At 48.7% G+C, this 17,795-nt stretch overlaps 1 protein-coding gene across 1 annotated transcript in view; it reads left to right on the top strand.

The window, feature by feature from the left end:
- Nucleotides 1-92: 92 nt before the first annotated feature.
- USPL1 (ubiquitin specific peptidase like 1) overlaps nucleotides 93-17,795 on the top strand; it is an 81,124-nt gene continuing 63,421 nt past the window's right edge. Inside the window, exon 1 of the mRNA XM_084763183.1 lies at nucleotides 93-103. The gene's annotated coding sequence lies outside the window, so the exon portion shown is untranslated. The remainder of the gene's footprint in view (nucleotides 104-17,795) is intronic.

Genomic DNA, 17,795 nt, shown 5'->3' with positions numbered 1-17,795 from the left:
TCTGTATTAGCCTTAGGTGTCCTGGACTCACTTTGTAGACCATGCTGGCCTCAAACTCACAGAGATCCTCCTGCCTCTGCCTTCCAAGTACTCGGATTAAAAGGCATGCACCACCACACTTGGCTTTCCACCTTACTTTTCCAGACAAGGTCACTTTTTGCCCTGGAACTCCCTCATCAGGCTAGACTGACTGGCCAGCGAGCCCCAAGGCTCCTTCTGTTTCTGTCTTCCTTTGTACTCTTAGAATTTCAAGCCTAGGCCAAGAAATCTGCTTTCTTTTAAATGTGGCTTCAGGGATCGAACTTGGGTCCTCGCACCTGTGTGGTGAGCGTTTTCCTGGCTGAACTGTCTTCCCCAGCCTGGTTTTGAAGACAGTGAAATTAACACATATTGCTCAGCTCTGACATCCCTTATGTGGCTTTCTTTATGTCCTAATAAGCTGAGACTGTTATACCAGTTACGCCAAGATCTGTGTGCCTCTTTCTCAAAAGATAATTTGTAAACACCATAAAAAGAGAGTGTATTGCTTCCAGAATGCTTGTGAGAGAATCCCTTCTTTCCCCAAACTCATGCTTGCTTGCATCTCAGCGTTTCTATTGAGTTATGATAAAATGCCACCAGGGGCCTGCAGCTTCTGCGGAGGGATATTGCAGGCATCGCTTCACGGAAGCAGGTGTCCACAGAGCTTGGCTGTGTATTGAATTCTAAGTCCTTGGTGTGGGTGTCAAGGTCAAATGGACTGCTGTCTTGGAAACGCTGACCTTAGGAAGCAAAGAGCATTGTGTAGGGCAGGAAGCAGCCCCTGTCAGCACTTAAACGTCCTTGAGCTGCATGAAACTCGGCAGGTCAGAACTTGCCTGGCGCATGCAAAGCCATGGCCCCATCCCTAGCAGCAGCGGGGGATGGAGAACGTCCTTGATCCAATAAAGGGACAGTGTAAGCATTCTTGTGTGGTGTCAAATTTTAGTGTTGATGGAATAAGAAGACTCAGAAAAGACATTATCACCCAGGTTTGAAATGCCCTCCAAATGCCCATGTGTTCCAGGTTAGGCGGCTGGCGTTAACTCCTCTGGTTGTGCAGGTTTGAATGACACTGGCTCCCAAGGCTCCTGTGTTTGAATGCTCAGATCCTAGTTGGTGCAAGGACTGTTTAGGAAGGAAGCCGAGGTGTGTCACTGAGGGTGGAGGCTCAGGCTTTCTTCTGCCTCCATCTTGTGGATCAACTGCGAGCCTTCAACTACTGCTCCAGCGCCATGCCCCACACCATGATGACCATGAACCAATAACCCTGAAACTGGCAGCAAGGCCCCCATTAAGTGCTCAGAAAAGCGGTGAAGACACAGGCCAACGGAACCCTTAGGAAATGGGATTAGTGGGGAGGTAGGGCCATTTGGGCTGGGCCCTAAGGGAGGATCTGGGGCCACACTTCCTTCCTCTGCTTCTTGGCTGCCACGAGGGAAACAGGCCTCGTCAGCCAACTGGATGTACCCTACCACCGCAGGAGGAAAGCACCGGGGATTGGAACCTCACAAACGGCAAAGCAAACTTTCCTCCCATCTAACGTTGGTTAGCACAAGTGTTCTGCCACTGACAGGGTGCTAACGCAGGCATGGCCACAGGAAAGCTTGCAACCGGCAGATCTGACAACACCACCTAAGCAATAAGCAGAGCCTCAAAAGCATGTGAGGTTAAGTTATTTCTGTTCGTATCCTTGAGACTGAAATGTGCACGTTAGAGTGTGTGTCTGCTCCTTACAAAGCCCGGAGAATAACAAGCCTGGGTGTTGTAGCATGTGATGAAAACCCCTAATGCTCGGTAGCCCAGCCCAGGAAAGGAATTATTTCAAAATAACAGGTGTTGTGGACTTTGAATGTTTCTAACACAAAGTAATGATCAACGTTTGAGGTGATAACTCGTGCTAAGCACCAGACAGGATCATTATATTCTGTGTGCGTATATTGAAGTATGACCGCACCCCATAAAAGCAAAGGCGAGCCAGGATGGTGGTGCACGCCTTTAATCCCAGCGCTCGGGAGGCAGAGGCAGGTGGATCGCTGTGAGTTCAAGGCCAGCCTGGTCTACAAAGTGAGTCCAGGACAGGCAAGGATACACAGAGAAACCCTGTCTTGAACAACAACAGCAACAGCAACAACAACAGGCTATAAATAAATTAAAAATAAAAATGCCATCTGATTCAGAGCCAGCTTCTTGAGAGGCACAGCCTCCTCCTTGTCTGGGTTGACTTCTGCTAACCTGAGCACTCTAGTCTCTTAAAAATGCCATGATTTTTCTCAACATGGTAGGACATATCTTTAACTCCAACACTCAGGAGGCAGAGGCAGGTGGGTTTCTTCTGGGAGTTCGAGGCCAGCCTGGTCTACAATAGCAATTTTTCGGGCCAGTCAGAATTACATAGTGAGACCTTGTCTCACCCTGGCCTGCCCCAACCTCCCCACAATTTCTTTTAAAAAAAATATATGTATATATATATTTATAAATATATATATGTATATATAAAATATGTATATATATATAAAATATATATGTATGTATAAAAATGTATATATATATATACACACACACATGGCTGAAATTCAACACAGAGAAGAGGGTAGAGACAGTTGCTGTTACCATCGTGGGGTGAAGGTAGGGTTGTGATCATTTCAGGGAGCTGCATAGGCTCGTCTGTCTCTGTAAACACTGACCAGCAAGGGCTGTCTTCACGGTGCCACCTACGGGGAACAGAAAGACAGGCAGCAAAGCAGACAGTTCTAACCTATTCCCACGCAGTCCATGCTATGGCCGGGAGATGAGCGGATCAGGTCTCCCTGACATGCTGCAGGGAGGCGGAGGATTCTCTTTCCACAACGACTGCCTGTCACTCACCTGCCCAGCCAGAGAGGGGCTGCTCGCATCACCTTTCCTCTGCCTGAGTGCTTGCAGTGTCTGGGAGAGAGAGCCTGGCTTGGCTTCAGGATGATGTTTATCCCTGTTTGTTTTTGTTTTGTCTTTTCTTCCCTCCCCCGCCCTCTGCCCCCCCCCCCCGCCCCCCTGCCCGAGACAGGGTTTCTCTGTGTAGCCCTGACTGTCTTGGACGTGCTTTGTAGACCAGGCTGGCCTCGAACTCACAGCGATCGGTCTGCCTCTGCCTCCCCGAGTGCTGGGATTACAGGTGGGTAGCACTATGACAGGCGAAATGTGTAGCCCAGGCTGGCCTCGAATTCTCCATCCTCCCGCTTCCGCCTCCTTCAGCAAATCCTACCGAGTGCCACCACAACCGGCTGTTCCTGCCTCGTTCTTGCTCCTGAGCCGGGGACTCGATCCCACGAGGGAACTTTAATGTTTGGAAACTCATGTCGTATGAAATATTAATGCTTTCCTAGTTTTCAAGCTCATTAAATTCATGTTGCATGCATTAAATGTACTGAGAGAGAGAGAGAGAGAGAGAGAGAGAGAGAGAGAGAGAGATGCTTTCCCTCCCTTAAGCAAGGTGATGGACCAGTTGGTGGGAGAAATATATGGTCCTAGATCCTTCCGACGGGGTGTTGGAAGCGAAGGAACGCCAAACGCCATCACCTTGGCATGTGTTCATTTCAGACTGCGGGTGTAAGCCAGCCCAACAGGTGTGAGCAGACAGATGTTCGCCGATCGCTCAGCCTTCAGGGAAGACGCTAACAAACACACAGCATGCTTCCCAGGAGCATTGGCAACAGAAGAGAGAATCTACCATCTAGTCCCGTGGTTTATAAAATACACGCCCGGACTTGTATTGAAGACCTACTGTTGGGCCAGCTGTAAGGGACGTAGAGCTGAGGGAGAAATACACTCGCGCCACATCCCACAGCCTTCCTCATTCATGGACGCAGCCCTCAAGAAGTCCGGTGGCTCAAATCCCTGTTCAGGTCTTCTTCCGTTTGGGTTTTAGAGACTTGCATCTCACATACACTCCAGCCTTCTTGGGAACTTCAGAGACGCATTCTGCTTGCAGGCCCAGGGACGGGACTGACTGAGCGTGACTCAGTGGTTTGGTTGGATCTTTTGTCCTGTGAAGTTTCCGTCCTGTCTTCTTCTTTATATTTGACAGTTTTCCAGGAGGATGACAGGGTTTCTGGCTTTCCTCCTGTATGCCTGTTTGATGTAATCTTCTTGCAATAGTTCTGCTCTGTCCACTTCCGATTGCGTGTGCGTGTGTGTGTGTGTGTGTGTGTGTGTGTGTGTGTGTGTGTGTGTGTATATATATATATACACATTATACATACACACATATATTGCTCAAAAAGTTGTTAAGATCAGTACAGCCAGTCTTCTGTATTCCTGGGTTGCACATCCTCAGACTCAACTGATCTCAGAAAAATAATTCCATTGGTGTTGAACGTGTATAGATTTTTTAAACTGTCTTATTCTGTAAACAACACAGTAAAACAGTATTTAGATAGTGTTGTATTGGGCATGCTAAGGGGCCCAAAGGTATTTTAAAATAGGAAGCTATGTGTCTGCTCTGTGCAAATAGCATCACGTTAAAAGAGACTTGAGCATCCTCGGATCTTGGTACTGCGAGGGTCCCTGGAAGACAAAGGGGCAACTGTCCTGTAGACATTTGTACACCCTTGAACTGCTAATCACCTGCTGACATCGGGCCATGTCAGTGTCCCTTTGCTGAGTCACCTGAGTGCACTGCAGACACGACAGCTCATTTCTCTGAGTTTCCCCAGCATCTGCCTCCTAAAACTAGGACGGCTCCAACACAGCTGCAGCAGGGAGCAGACATCCGGGGAGCCAATATCAAAATATCAGAGTTCCATTTAAGCGTCAATGTCCGCTTTTATTTCCACATCAAGACTAATCTCAGGAAAAAGCGGGACTTTTCAGCACACACACACACACTGCATCCTCGATAAAATGGAGTCCATCCGAGCATTTATTATTATATTAGTTCACTTCCTTTTATATGGCATCTGAAACCTATGACCTAATAAGGTTCATTTTGAGTCCTCAGGCCCCATCTATAACTCCTTGCACTAGCTGGTGACTGGACAGACAGACGGACGGATGAGTGAATGAGTGGCCATGTTGAATCCTCTTTCTCCTTTCTGGTTACAGCTGCTCAGGGTGTGTCTCTTTGAGGTTTTGAACTACTACCCTGCGTTCTCAGGGTTAACCACCTCAGAGTTCCAGGCCCGGCACGGCGTCTCCGAGGCTGGTGCAGAGGCAGCCAGCCAGGCACCCAGCTTTGGGCCCTGGGAGCTCATTTCCAGCCCCAGGACCACTGTCACAGGGTTCCAGGGAAGCACCTGGCACTTGGCCATGCACAAGCTGGAAATGGTCACCCTCAGCATTGAGGGACAGGGGTCCCCAGGAACGTGACCCCAAGTTGGATCCCAGAGTTCCCAGTTCTGAGGTGCGCTTCTTAAAGTCCCTCAGGGGTTCCCTAGGGACCAAGGAGCAGATGTCTGTAATGGTTGCCTTGCCTCGCCTCCTTTGCACGGGCCTTTTTTTTTTTTTTCCTTTCCCGCCCCTCATGATCTGCTCCGGGGCGGCGCTCCCACGCATCTTTTGCCTCTGCTAGCTTTCAGGAAAGCCTGGTCTAAAACCAACTGCAATGACATCAGCCTGAAGCTGAGCTCAAGACGGACCACTCACCAGCCACGACTTTGGGCAGATAATTTAGCTGCTCTCTGCTTCACTCTCAGTACATGAGGAGGTCCACACCTACTTTGTAGGATTTTGATGAGGACGTCTCCGTTTCTGCACACACACACAGAATACACATAAGCTTCTGGAGGAGGGAGTGACTGCATTTCCCCTCAGACCAGGAGCCGTCCTTGCGGAGGAAGGATTTCTCATAGGATGAGTACCCGCCTCTTATTTTCCTAGGGCTGAGCTGAGGTGCTCTTGGTTAGCCATTGTCAACTGTCAACAGCAAGAACTTCCTCTTACAAAACGTAGGCGGTTATTTTCTCCCGCATGTATGTCTGGGATCTTTACAGTGACTTTATTGACATGTGGATGGAACAGCACAGAAGTCTACAGGGTGACAATAAGGGAGCATGGTCCGTCTTTGTCCTGTTTCCCAAGGCCCTGGGGATTTCTTTGCTGAGAGCAGCGCTACCCTCCTACCTGAATGCCCTTTCCGTTGGCTAATTTTAGTGAGCAGCTTCTATTAGCAACGGAAATCCAGGGAATGCACTGAGCATTACAATAAGGGAGTCAACAATGAGTAGATTTATTGTACATCTTTTATTTGGTCCAGGGTCTCCATATGTAGTCAAGGCTGGCCCTGGACTTGCGATCCTCCTGCCTCAACCTCCTGAATGCTGGGGTCACAGGCATGCTCCTCCTCCATGATCAGCTTTGTAATTATTTTTAAAGATAATCATCTTTGATGTAGCAACGGCATCCTCCATTTATATAACATGTTAATCCTCAAATTCAGGGGAAAAAAATCTGGAACCCTTGGATGGGAAAATAGCTAAAATGGCATTACCATCCCACGAAGACTATACACTGTTTTGTTTATGAGTCATCGAAACTGATTTACTCACATTGAATTAAAAACAAATTATTTTTATGCTGATGTTTCCAGACATCTCGGTTTTTATAATCTTAAGTACTTTTGTAAAAAGTAGCAGTGATTCTATAATATGTTTGTACCTTAATAAAGTTGGCACTGGGTTCTGTGTGATTGATTTTTTGTTTTTGTTTTTGTTTTGTTTGAGGCAGGGTTTCTCTGTGTAGCCTTGGCTGTACTGAACTAACTTTGTAGACCAGGCTGGCTTCGAACTCAGAGAGATCTGCCTGCCTCTGCCTCCCGAGTGCTGGGATTAAAGGTGTGCCCCACCACACCTGGCTTACAAGTCATTTTAAAGAGACTTTTTACCCTAACCCCGGCACTGGGGTTGCAGGCCTACACCACCATGCCTGTAAGGCAGTGTTGAACCTGGTTAGTTTGAGAGAACCTGTCTGTTCAAACGATTGGGCTTCTGTCACTGGCAGCCATGGGCTATGAATCCCCGTCCAGACATCATGGCAGGAGCAATCGAATCTTTGCGGGTTTTGCTTTGCTGCTGTTATCTTGTTTGTTCTGAGACAGGATACCCTTTATCCTCTGCTACCAGGAACCCACTTTGTCACCAAGGACAACCTCAAATTCTCAGTCTCCTGAGTGCTGGGATTCTAGGTGTGCCCTCAGGCCTGGCTCTGACAATCAAATCTTTTAAGTGTCCCACAAGTACTGCAAATGCTGACTTCCCAAATCACAGGAGACTATTTCTTCTTCTTCTTCTTCTTCTTCTTCTTCTTCTTCTTCTTCTTCTTTTCCTTCTCTTCCTCCTCCTCCTCCTCCTCTTCCTCCTTCTCCTTCTTCTTCATTTCTATGTGTAGCCCTGGCTGTCCTGGACTTACTTTGTAGACCAGGCCTTGAACTATAGGGATCTGCCTGCCTCTGCTTCCCAAGTGCTGGGATTAAAGATGTGTGCTACCAAACTCTGGTTTTTAAGTATGGCCAGAGCCAGATTCATTAGCACTCCTGGGAACTGGCTGGAAACTCCAAGCTTCCGTACCACCAGGGACTCTGGGGTGGCCCAGAGACCACACCATACGCCATGCCTTCATCCTGACAGGCTGACATCTAGAGAGCATCAGTCCTGACTGGATGAAAACCTTGAGGCAGAACCAACGTTGCTGGAGTTTACTTTGCCCATAGTGGGTATTTACAGCAAGCTGGATGATGACAGCCTAACATATTTTACCTGTGGCCTCTGAGTCCACAGGTTATTATTCTTTTAATTAAAAAACACTTTTTGAAGAATCTTTAGGATGAGAAGAATTTCTTTCTTTCTTTTTTGTGAGACAGGGTTTCTCTGTGTAGCCTTGGCTGTCCTGGACTCACTCTGTAGACCAGGCTGACCTCGAACTCACAGTAAGCCACCTGTCTCTGCCTCCCGAGTGCTGGGATTAAAGGCGTATGCCACCGCACCCAGCTAAGAATTTCTTTCTTACATCGTTGAATTGTTAACATTTTTACTGTCCCTGAGCTCAGGATGTCCCAACCTCGGTGGTGCCACTCTAGAGTGAGGGATGTTGTCTCAGACCTTAGCTGATGGTCAGTGATGCTCCTAGCTAGCTTCTACTTATGAGGTGCTGGATGCGCCAACCCAGTACTGAGAATCAGAACATCACCAACTAGTGGCGGATATCCTAGGATGGGGTGGGGACCAAACTGGGCACTGTAGAGAATCACAGCCTCAGATCGCTTCCAACAAGCTTTGTGTGCCTGGAGGACAGCTATGGGAGCTGACCACGGGAGGGCTTGCCACACTTCCACGGTGGCCCGTGTGCAGACAGACGATGGGCTGTTTAGCTACCAAGCCGCATCAGATGCTCCAGAGTTTTCACGTCTGCTTACTTACTAGCTTTGTTTCTCTGGGAGAGGATTTAAGCAACTCGTGGAAATTGTGGAGTGATGGGAACCCAACCACGCACTGTGTCCAAATGGCACCAATATGGCAAACCAGGAAGGGATGTGCTCATGGGTGTGCTGTGCGTAGGCTGCCTACACGAAACGCACGGCATCTGACTTTAGATAGCTACGGGGGGGGGGGGGAGGGGAGGGGGGGGAAGGGGGCAGGGGAATCTGAGTGTTAAGAAAGTGGGTGAGGTTCAGACTCAAATAGATGGGGTACCTGAGATTCTGTAGCATCTGCGCCTGCTTCAGTCTGAGAAGGGAGCTCAGCATCTGCAAATATGTATTAGAGCCCAAGCCACTACTCAGATACTAATTGGGAGCTAAGGAGACTGTATTATTAAAAGGCTAAAAATATCTCCACTTGGAAGCGGCAGATTGTAGAAGGGCTTGTGACTGACAATGATTAAATAGCTAAGAGCATGAGTAAGACGGATACGTAGTCATTCATCAAAATCGCTTATTGAAAAGAGTCAGAAAGGCAGCGTGGTGTGACAGGCAGGCCGATGCGTGATTTGGGTGTCAGGTGGTCCCTGCCACCAATACGAGAAGCACCTCCCTTGAGGGGGCTCTCACAGCTCTCGTCAGAGACAGCAATTGCGTGTAGCATTTTCTCCCGTGATCTGCTTCTCTCTCCTTGGGTCCTGTGGGCTCTGGGAGGGCACAGCGTGCTCTGTGCCTATCGCTGGAGCCCCAAAGGTCTACATCGGTAAGGATTTCTTGAATAAGTTAGGGAAGTGGGACCTCCAGCCAGGCTTTCCCGGAAAATGCTAGAATACAGTAAATAGAAGGGGCAGGAAGAAGTGGGGTTGTGAAGTCAAAAGACGTGTTGCGGTGAGCCCAGTGCGGTGGCGCACGCCTTTAATCCCAGCACTCGGGAGGCAGAGATAGGCGGATCACTGTGAGTTCGAGGCCAGCCTGGTCTACAAAGCGAGTCCAGGAAAGCCAAGGCTACACAGAGAGACCCTGTCTCAGTAAAGTGTGTCGTAGTGGACCTCAGGATCTCACAACACTGAGACACAAAGTAAGACCTTTTTGTGTGTGGAAAGGCAAAGCATTGGCAAGAACCCCCTCTTGGGGCGGGGGTGGTGGTGGGGTGATCCGCAGTGGGCGGAGTTATCAAACAGGCATTGATTAAGAAGCAAGGACAGGCCTGGGTTTAAAAAAAAGAAAAATGGAGCCGGGCATGGTGGCGCGCGCCTGTAATCCCAGCACTCGGGAGGCAGAGGCAGGCGGATCGCTGTGAGTTCGAGGCCAGCCTGGTCTACAAAGTGACTCCAGGACAGCCAAGGCTAACACAGAGACCTTGTCTCAAAAAAGAAAAAGAAAAAAAAAGAAAGAAAGAAAAAGAAAAATGTAGACAACAATATGTATCTATTCTTCTCACGTATGAACTAACGCACTTGCTAATAAGTAAGAAGAGTGGGGCAGGCAGCGGCGGCAGCCTCCCCGGAGCTTGAGTCTGAAGTGCCGCAGAGTCAGGCCAATTAATGGCTGGAAAGGAGATGCTGGCGCAAGACGTTAGCCCACCCAGGAACGGAATAGATGGAGCCACTTGAGAAGTGAAACAGGTTCCTGGGGGGAGCTGGGAAGAGCCTGGGTGAGGCAAAAGCTCACTTCTTCCCCTGCATGGAGAATGAGGAGCCTGCGGAGGGAAAATCCAAGTGTACGGAGGCCTGGCGAATAGCTGACCTCACTTCCGTTTTCTCCCGGGGAAGCAGGAGCAGCCAGGATTCTAAGTCTGGGCTGGCCTCTGTTCATATAGGTAAACGTGTTGGTCCAGAAACAGGAGGGCAGAGGGGCAGGGTTCGACTTCAAGGAGACGGCGGCCGAGGCTAATGGGCCTCAGCAACTTCTGGAAGTTGAGAAAGAAAAACAAACCAAATCTGTGAAAGGATTTGGGAAGAGACACAAGATATGCATCCTTGGAGAGGTGAGGGCAGAGCCACCACATTTAAAGATGACCGAGGGGCCAGAGACGTAGTGCAGGGCCCAGGGGCGCAGGGGCGCAGGGCTTGCTTAAGGCGAGTGAGGCCCTCGGTCTGACCACTAGCACCGGCTAATACGTAAGTGGATAAAACCGAAGCGCGAGGCGGCGTTCTGGCTGAGGGATACTTGGAAGAGCAGGGCTTGCCCTGGAGCTCGGGCATGAGGCAGGAAGCGTTTGGCCTCCTGGGTTAGCGCCTACACCGCTACATCTCCCACAGGTAAAGCTGCAGAGGTTTCTAGAAAGCACACGACTAGGCAACCACAGGGACTGGCTCCGCAAAGCAGAGACGGCTGCATTGCGTGGTCATGACAAGGCCACACAGAAGCTGCATCCCAGATGCTGACTGTACAGTTCGGGAGATAAACAAACCTCACAGGCGGCGCCTGCATCTGCAAGGAGCCCGCTACCCAGCATTCCAAGGGCAGTTATGTGCGGGATGAAAAGATCTGCTTCACGGCCCAATTCTTGTATTTATAGCGGTATCTAGACGTTTTCTGTTTACAGAGCAGTGGGAAATCCCCACAAATTTAGTTTCTGAAAGGGTGTCTCTGGCTAATATGGATAATTCCTGGCTAGTCATAAATGAAACGTTTTCTTTCAATTGTCGCATTTTAGCACTTCAAAGCGAACAGAATTATTATTATTTTCTATACTTCTGTATTTAGGCACAGAGGCAAAGTAACGGGGGACCCTCGTTTTAGCGCGATCAGTGGCGGTGTTGACCGGTCGGAGGCTGATGAAGTGGAGACTCAGATGTCCCACTGCTAAGACGTGGTCTGCGGGCTTTAAGTATCCAGTGCATCATTAACAACCTGGTTAAGCGTTTTATGAGCTGGCTTCCACTTTATAACAATGCCCTTTCATTTACAAGGCAATAAAAATTAAAAGATTAACTACAGACCTATCTCAGTTTTTCAATAAAGAGCTTATTTTTAAAGCTGAGTATGGTGTGGCTCGTAACTGCGATCCCAGCATTCAGGAGGGCAAGGCGGAAGTGTTGCCTTTAATTTGGAAGCGGCCTGGCTTGCCTCAGTGAGCTGTAGACCTGCCTGAGCTATATACAGCGAGACACCCGTCTCAACAAAACAGAATAAAATAAGGTTTATTTTAGTAACAGGTATAATGTGGCCAGAATAGCTTAGCTGTGGAAACTAATTAACTTCAATTAAAACGTATATATTAGCAGGGCAGTGGTGGCGCACGCCTTTAATCCCAGCACTCGGGAGGCAGAGGCTGGTGGATCGCTGAGTCCGAGGCTAGCCTGGTCTACAAATTGAGTCTGGGACAGCCAAGGCTACACAGAGAGACCCTGTCTTAAAAAAACCAAAAAAACCAAACAACAAAACAAAACAAACAACCCCCCCAAAAAACCCCGTATATATATATATTTTAAAAGATTTACTTATTTTTTATTTATTGCATATGAGTGCTTTATCTGCAGAAGAGGGCATCAGATCTCACTATAGATGGTTGTGAGCCACCATGTGGTTGCTGGGATTGAACTCGGGACCTCTGGAAGAGCAGGTGGCGCTCTTAACCACTGAGCCATCTCTCCAGCCCAAAATGTATATATTCTTAAAGAAAAAGCAGAGAAATGGCCAGGCCAGTGCATGTCCACAAAGCTGGTCACTGTCTAATGCTAAATCTTGGTAGGTTTCTGACAACTACGAGAGATCTTCTTTTCCCTGAGACGTCCCTGTCACAGCCACTAGCGACAGTGCTCCCCGAAGTCGTATTTCTAAGGACCTATCAGCTAGTCTTCTGCTTTTGAAGCTGTGCTCAGAACCTTCTCATAGTCACAGCTGCCTTTTCTCGGTGGACTCAGTGGTATAAACACTGTGCTCTGTGCTGCCTCGAGGCGGCAGAAACAGGAGGCAGGAACGGAAATTGGGCGCCTAGGACTCTGAAACTCTATAAACAACACAGAGTGTTCTGGGAGCCGGCTGTAACAAGCCCACTGCAGGATGAACTAAGGACGGGCTGCACTTTGGTTAACTAAAGCATGAAGTATCAAACAAACCAAACCCAGTGATGACAGCTGTAAGAACGCAGTTCGAGTCCTGCTGGGCGCCGGGGCATGCCTTGCACAGCTGTCCGCCATCTTTATATTAACAACCTTATTTTAGAGATGAGAAAAGCGAGGCCTGGAAGGCAGTCTGGATTTTCACTCAGAAGTCCTAGAGGTGAGCTTATAAATTTATGTCATTTATCTTAGGCCAATAACTCACCTTCTCTCTTTAGAATAATCGCTAGGGGGCTGTAGAGATGGCTCAGCAGTTAAGAGCACTGGCTGCTCTTCCAGAGGATCCTGGGTCAGTTCCCAGCACCCAGATGGCAGCTCACAATTATCTGTAACTCCAGTTCCATGGGATCTGACGCCCTCTTCTGGCTCCTGAGGGTACTGCATGCACACCGTGCCTCGATAGTAGCGGCAGGCAAGCACTTACACACATAAAATAGACATTAACACAAACCTCAACAGGAAACCATTTCTGACAACATAATTGGCACATGCAGGTGGACATTTACAAGTGAGCCACATGTGTGGGCCACTGTCTGCTGTCTGCCTGGGGTTCTGGGGCTGCCATCCGAAATGCTGTGACTGTGGAGATTTTTAATCTGAGGGTTTAAACAGGAATAAGCTCTGAGAAGCAGACATAAACTAGGCGAGTAGGTTCTCAGGCAAAAAACACAACCTACGGTGTCTGAATATTTCCTTTCACTGCATAATATTGCCTGAAAAATAGACAATAGAGGACTTTATTTCAGTTTTTTTCTCCTTTTTCCCCTTCCTTCCTTCCTTTCTTCCATTTGAAACAGGGTCTCTCTGTGTAGCCTTGGCTGTCCTGGAACTAACTTTGTAGACCAGGCTGGCCTCGAACTCACAGCTACCCACCTGCCTCTGCCTCCCAAATGCTGGGAGACTTAAGGCATGCACCACCACGTGAAGCTCACTTCAGTTTGTGTGTTTGGGGGTGGGGTGGGGGGGTTGTTTCTCAAGACAGGGTTTCTCTGTATATCCTTGGCTGTCCTGGGGTCACTTTGTAGACCAGGCTGGCCTCGAACTCACAGCGATCCGCCTGCCTCTGCCTCCCTGAGTGCTGGGATCACAGGCGTGCGCCATCACGCCCGGCTCATTTCGGTTTTGAATACACCTAAGATCACCTGTGGAACTTGTCAAAATTGTCATTCTGATTCAGTGGGTGTGAGGAGGGGACTTCTGAGAAACTTCTTTAAAAAAAAAAAAGAGGTTGGGGGGGGCCCAGGATAGGTGTCCCACTGTGCAGCCCTCACTATGTAAGCCAGATTCGTTCAAACTCACAAAGTTCACTTGCTTGGCTCCTGAGAGCTGGAATGAAAGGTAGAAACCAGTGCGCGCCATCGTGGGAGGCATGGCTGCCAAACCTCCGTCAGTGACACCTGTCACCTGCCGCTCCCTTACCTTCTAAGTACAGAGGTGTGGTCACATGACTTAGGTCTGGCCAACCAGGGACTTCTTCCCAGGGCCATGAGCTTTGAGGCTGTGTGGCAGCAATGCAAGGCGATGTAGACAGATTCTCAGCACCGCTGATGACAGTGTCCTGCCTGTGGCTAGCCGGCCTGGCCCTTTCAGCCATGGGGCATCTGTGTGGGGGACATGTGCCTTGCTCACGGTTCGCAGGAGGAAGCCTGAGCTATTTGCTACAGTGAGCTCCTAATTTCCTCAAATCTAACTAGGGTATAAACTGGGGCATTTTTTTTTTTAATCAAACACTGTTCCACATCTGGAATCAAAAGATGTTTTCTGGCAAGGGCCAAAGAACCAACATTTTAAGTTTTTTTTTTGTTTTGTTTTTGGCCTCGAACTCACAGTGATCCGCCTGCCTCTGCCTCCCAAGTGCTGAGATTAAAGGCGTGCGCCACCACACCTGGCAACATTTTAAGGCTTTTTTTGGACCACAAAATACTATCTGCCATAACTACTTACCTCTGCTGTGGAGAGGACAAAGTGGCCACCGACAACACTCAAGGGAAGGAGCGATGGCCCAGTATAGCTTTCCTTATGAACCCTGAAATGTGCGTTTGGTAAACCTCTCCACAATCAATTTGCTTATTTTCAGCCATGTAAAATGTTAAGAACCATTTTTAGCCTGTAGGCCACGGAGACCATAGGTGGCAGGTCAGGTTTGGCTAAGAGGCCACTGCAGGGTTCAGTTTCGTGGGCAACAGTGACTTGGTCCAGTTTATGCTTTGCTGTCATTTGAATGTGGCCTGTCCCTTCCCGGCTCACGTGCTCAACCACTTGTTCCCAGCTGGGAGGGTTCCGAGGTTGCAGAACCTTTTGTCTCTGGAGGCCACCTTGTGGATGTAAGCCTCTGGGGTACAGGCTGGGCCTGCTTCCTGACATGCTGTGTGTTCAGATGCCAATTTCTGTGCCCCCGAGATCTGGTTGGGCGTGGGCATCGTTCAGATCACTGATCGATGTTCTGTAAACATTGCTCTCCAATCATCTCTGATTGGTTAATAAAGAAGCCTGTGAGCAAGGTCCTTATGAAGAGGAAGACAGAGAAGAGAGTGACGGAGGACCAGTCGTTGACATGGCCAAGGGCGTCCAACAGTGTTCAGCAGCCCAGAGACATGCAAGAGATGTCTCCTCAGAATCTGGAGGGACCAGCCTAGAGTTTGGACCTTGAGTTTGGACTTCTGGCCCTCAGGACATTAAAAAACTGGTATCTCTTGTATAAAGGCACCAAACATAGCTAGAAGCTATGGTATATGCCTGTGATTCCAGCACTCGGGAAGCAGAGGCAGGAGGATCGCTGTGAGTTCAAGGCCAGTCTGATCCAGGACAGCCAGGGCTACAGAGAGACCCTGTCTTGAGAGCACCCCACCACCACCACCAATAAACCAAACCCGTGTGTAATTCATTGCGGCATTTAGGAACCTCTTGCACAGTATGGACAAAGGAAAAAACAAACAAACAAAAAACCAAAAAAAACAAAACAAAACCCAAAACAAAACAGTTCAGCTTAGGCCATGGCCTTGTGTTAAGTAGCAAAAAAGAGGTTGATAAAGGTCTATAATTCTGAATTCAGCAAAACAGTCGTGTCCTAGAAGGTATGTGATTATGGGGTGCTGGCACAGATACACCGGCTCTATCCACCAACTTTGTAGCGCTGCTAACTCTGTAATTAGAGGTTCTGTCCTGACAAACGGGTCTTACTTCACACCTGGCCTTGGGCTGTGGGCATGCTAGGCAGTAACCTGGCCCCTAAAATAGACCAATTTGGGTGGCCTCTACAGATGTTTGTGAGGTAGCTCTTACCCTCGGTTCACAGACGAGGGCCCTGAGAAAACGGTGGCACTGCCTGGGTGCCAGGAGCTGGCCCTGAGCAACCCTGCAAGGGCCCCCGACGCCCCTGTTCTTACGGGGTACGGAGCCTTTCTCTACTTTGATGCGGGAAGAACAGAAAACACGGGTAACTAAGTCGGTGAAAACTGTAGGGGAGGAAAGCATACGCGGAGGCTCTAAGGAACTTTCCGGCCCGAATCAGTACCATGCTGAGGAGTCGCGCCATCGGGCCATTTCGTTTCTGTGAGTTCGGTTTTTCGTGTTCCCGTCTATGGCAGATCCGTAACCTGCCAAGAAGTCTGCAAACGCCTGGGCCTGATTACAAGGAAGAACAGATGATTAGCAAGCCGGCGAGTACCCCGGACGGGTCAACAGCCCTCTCTTTGTGTGCGAAGAACGGTGGCATGCTGGTTCTCATGACTCACGGAGAGTGGGAGGGAGAACCCGGAGGAGCATCGCCTGCAAGCAACCCTTCAGCTTCCACGGACAATTAAAGCAACGAGCCAATGACTCAAACCCTCCTCAGCTAACACGTCACCAGATGGGGCGGGAACTGCTCGGGGAGTAACTGGGGTTCCCCCTTTATTCATCAGTCTTAAGTAACTTTCTCTCATTTTGTGATCACGAGCTTTCTGGAGGAAACTTCTGTGAATGCTAGTCTAATCTGTACCCGCATCCAGACACTTGGGACCCCACCGTGTGTGGCATTCAAGAGGCTGGACCACTCAAACCTTCCTATTAGCATATATTAATTCTACACAATAATATAATATTACTGGGACAGTTTTCACATATGTCCATAACGCATTTTGACTATATTCACTCTCTTTAAAAAAAAAAAAACACCTTATTTTAAGTACAAATGCATAATTATAAGGAAATTCCTTATGTACACAGCATAATATTTTCCTTTGATTTTGGTAGGTAAAAAAGTCAAAGATGCAGGCAGTCTAACAACTTAAATGTGGGAAAGCACTCTCCCACATCATAAACAAAACCAGATTAAAACAGAAAGCCAAGACGACACTTCTTTGGACGATGCAGCCATCGGGTAAAGATCCACTCTTGGAAGCTGGCACGGTGCCTAGTGGCTCTGAAACCACAGAGAGGTTAATGAAAATCTTCCAATCTATCTAAATCTGCAGAAGATTAGGACTGTCAAAGAAGAGCAAAAACAGCTCCTGGGGTAGCAAGAACAACCTGAGGGACACACACACACACACACACACACACACACACACACGCGCGCGCTTTAGTGGACACACATCTGCAATCCCAGCTCTATAAGGGGCAGAGAGAGAGAGAGAGGCGGGGGGTGCTGAGGTTCACCCAGGCTCCAGAGTGAGTTCAAGGGCAGCCTGCGTACCTTAGTGAGATGCTTGTCTCCAAAACTACTAAAGACCTGGGGATACAGCTGAGGGCACTCTGCTTGTGCCCCAGGAACTGGATATAGCCCAGCAGCACAAACACACGCACAAACAGATGGAAAATAGTGGGAGCTACACCTCTCCTCGCCATGAGCCTACCTCTCATGCAACTGTTCTGTTGATACATATCCCCAGATAGTAAGGGATGGGGGCACTGGGGGATAAGTCTTGGGAGCTTCAGACAGGATTCTGGGTGTTAAAACTTCAAGGGTGACTCTAATGTCACCGAGTATGGCGCTGTCTGCCTATGGGGTGAGTGGTGTTCTAGACACTCGGATTAGGAAGTCCCACGTGACAGAGCCGAACTGCAGCAGGGTGCCAAGACCGCCCAGGGGTGCCGTGTCCCCATGGTCGGTTAGCTGTTTAGTGGTGCAGCAGCAAAGAGTACTTCAGTGTGACAGCGATTCTAAATCAGACTTGCACTTTCTTGACAGAAACTGAGCTGTCTGTCAGGACCATCTACAAAGTAAGAATCTACGTAGTGTGATGGCAGCAAAAGTAGAACCCAAGACAAGTTCTCTTTTTTTTTTTTTTTTTTTTTTTTTTTTTTTTAATTTTTCGAGACAGGGTCTCTCTGTGTATCCT

This window comes from Acomys minous (assembly GCF_964271855.1).
Source record: "Acomys minous genome assembly, chromosome: 16".
In the NCBI taxonomy this organism is placed as follows: Eukaryota; Metazoa; Chordata; class Mammalia; order Rodentia; family Muridae; genus Acomys; species Acomys minous.
The sequence above is the reverse complement of the archived record's forward strand: the minus strand, read 5'-3'. Positions and strand labels throughout refer to the sequence as shown.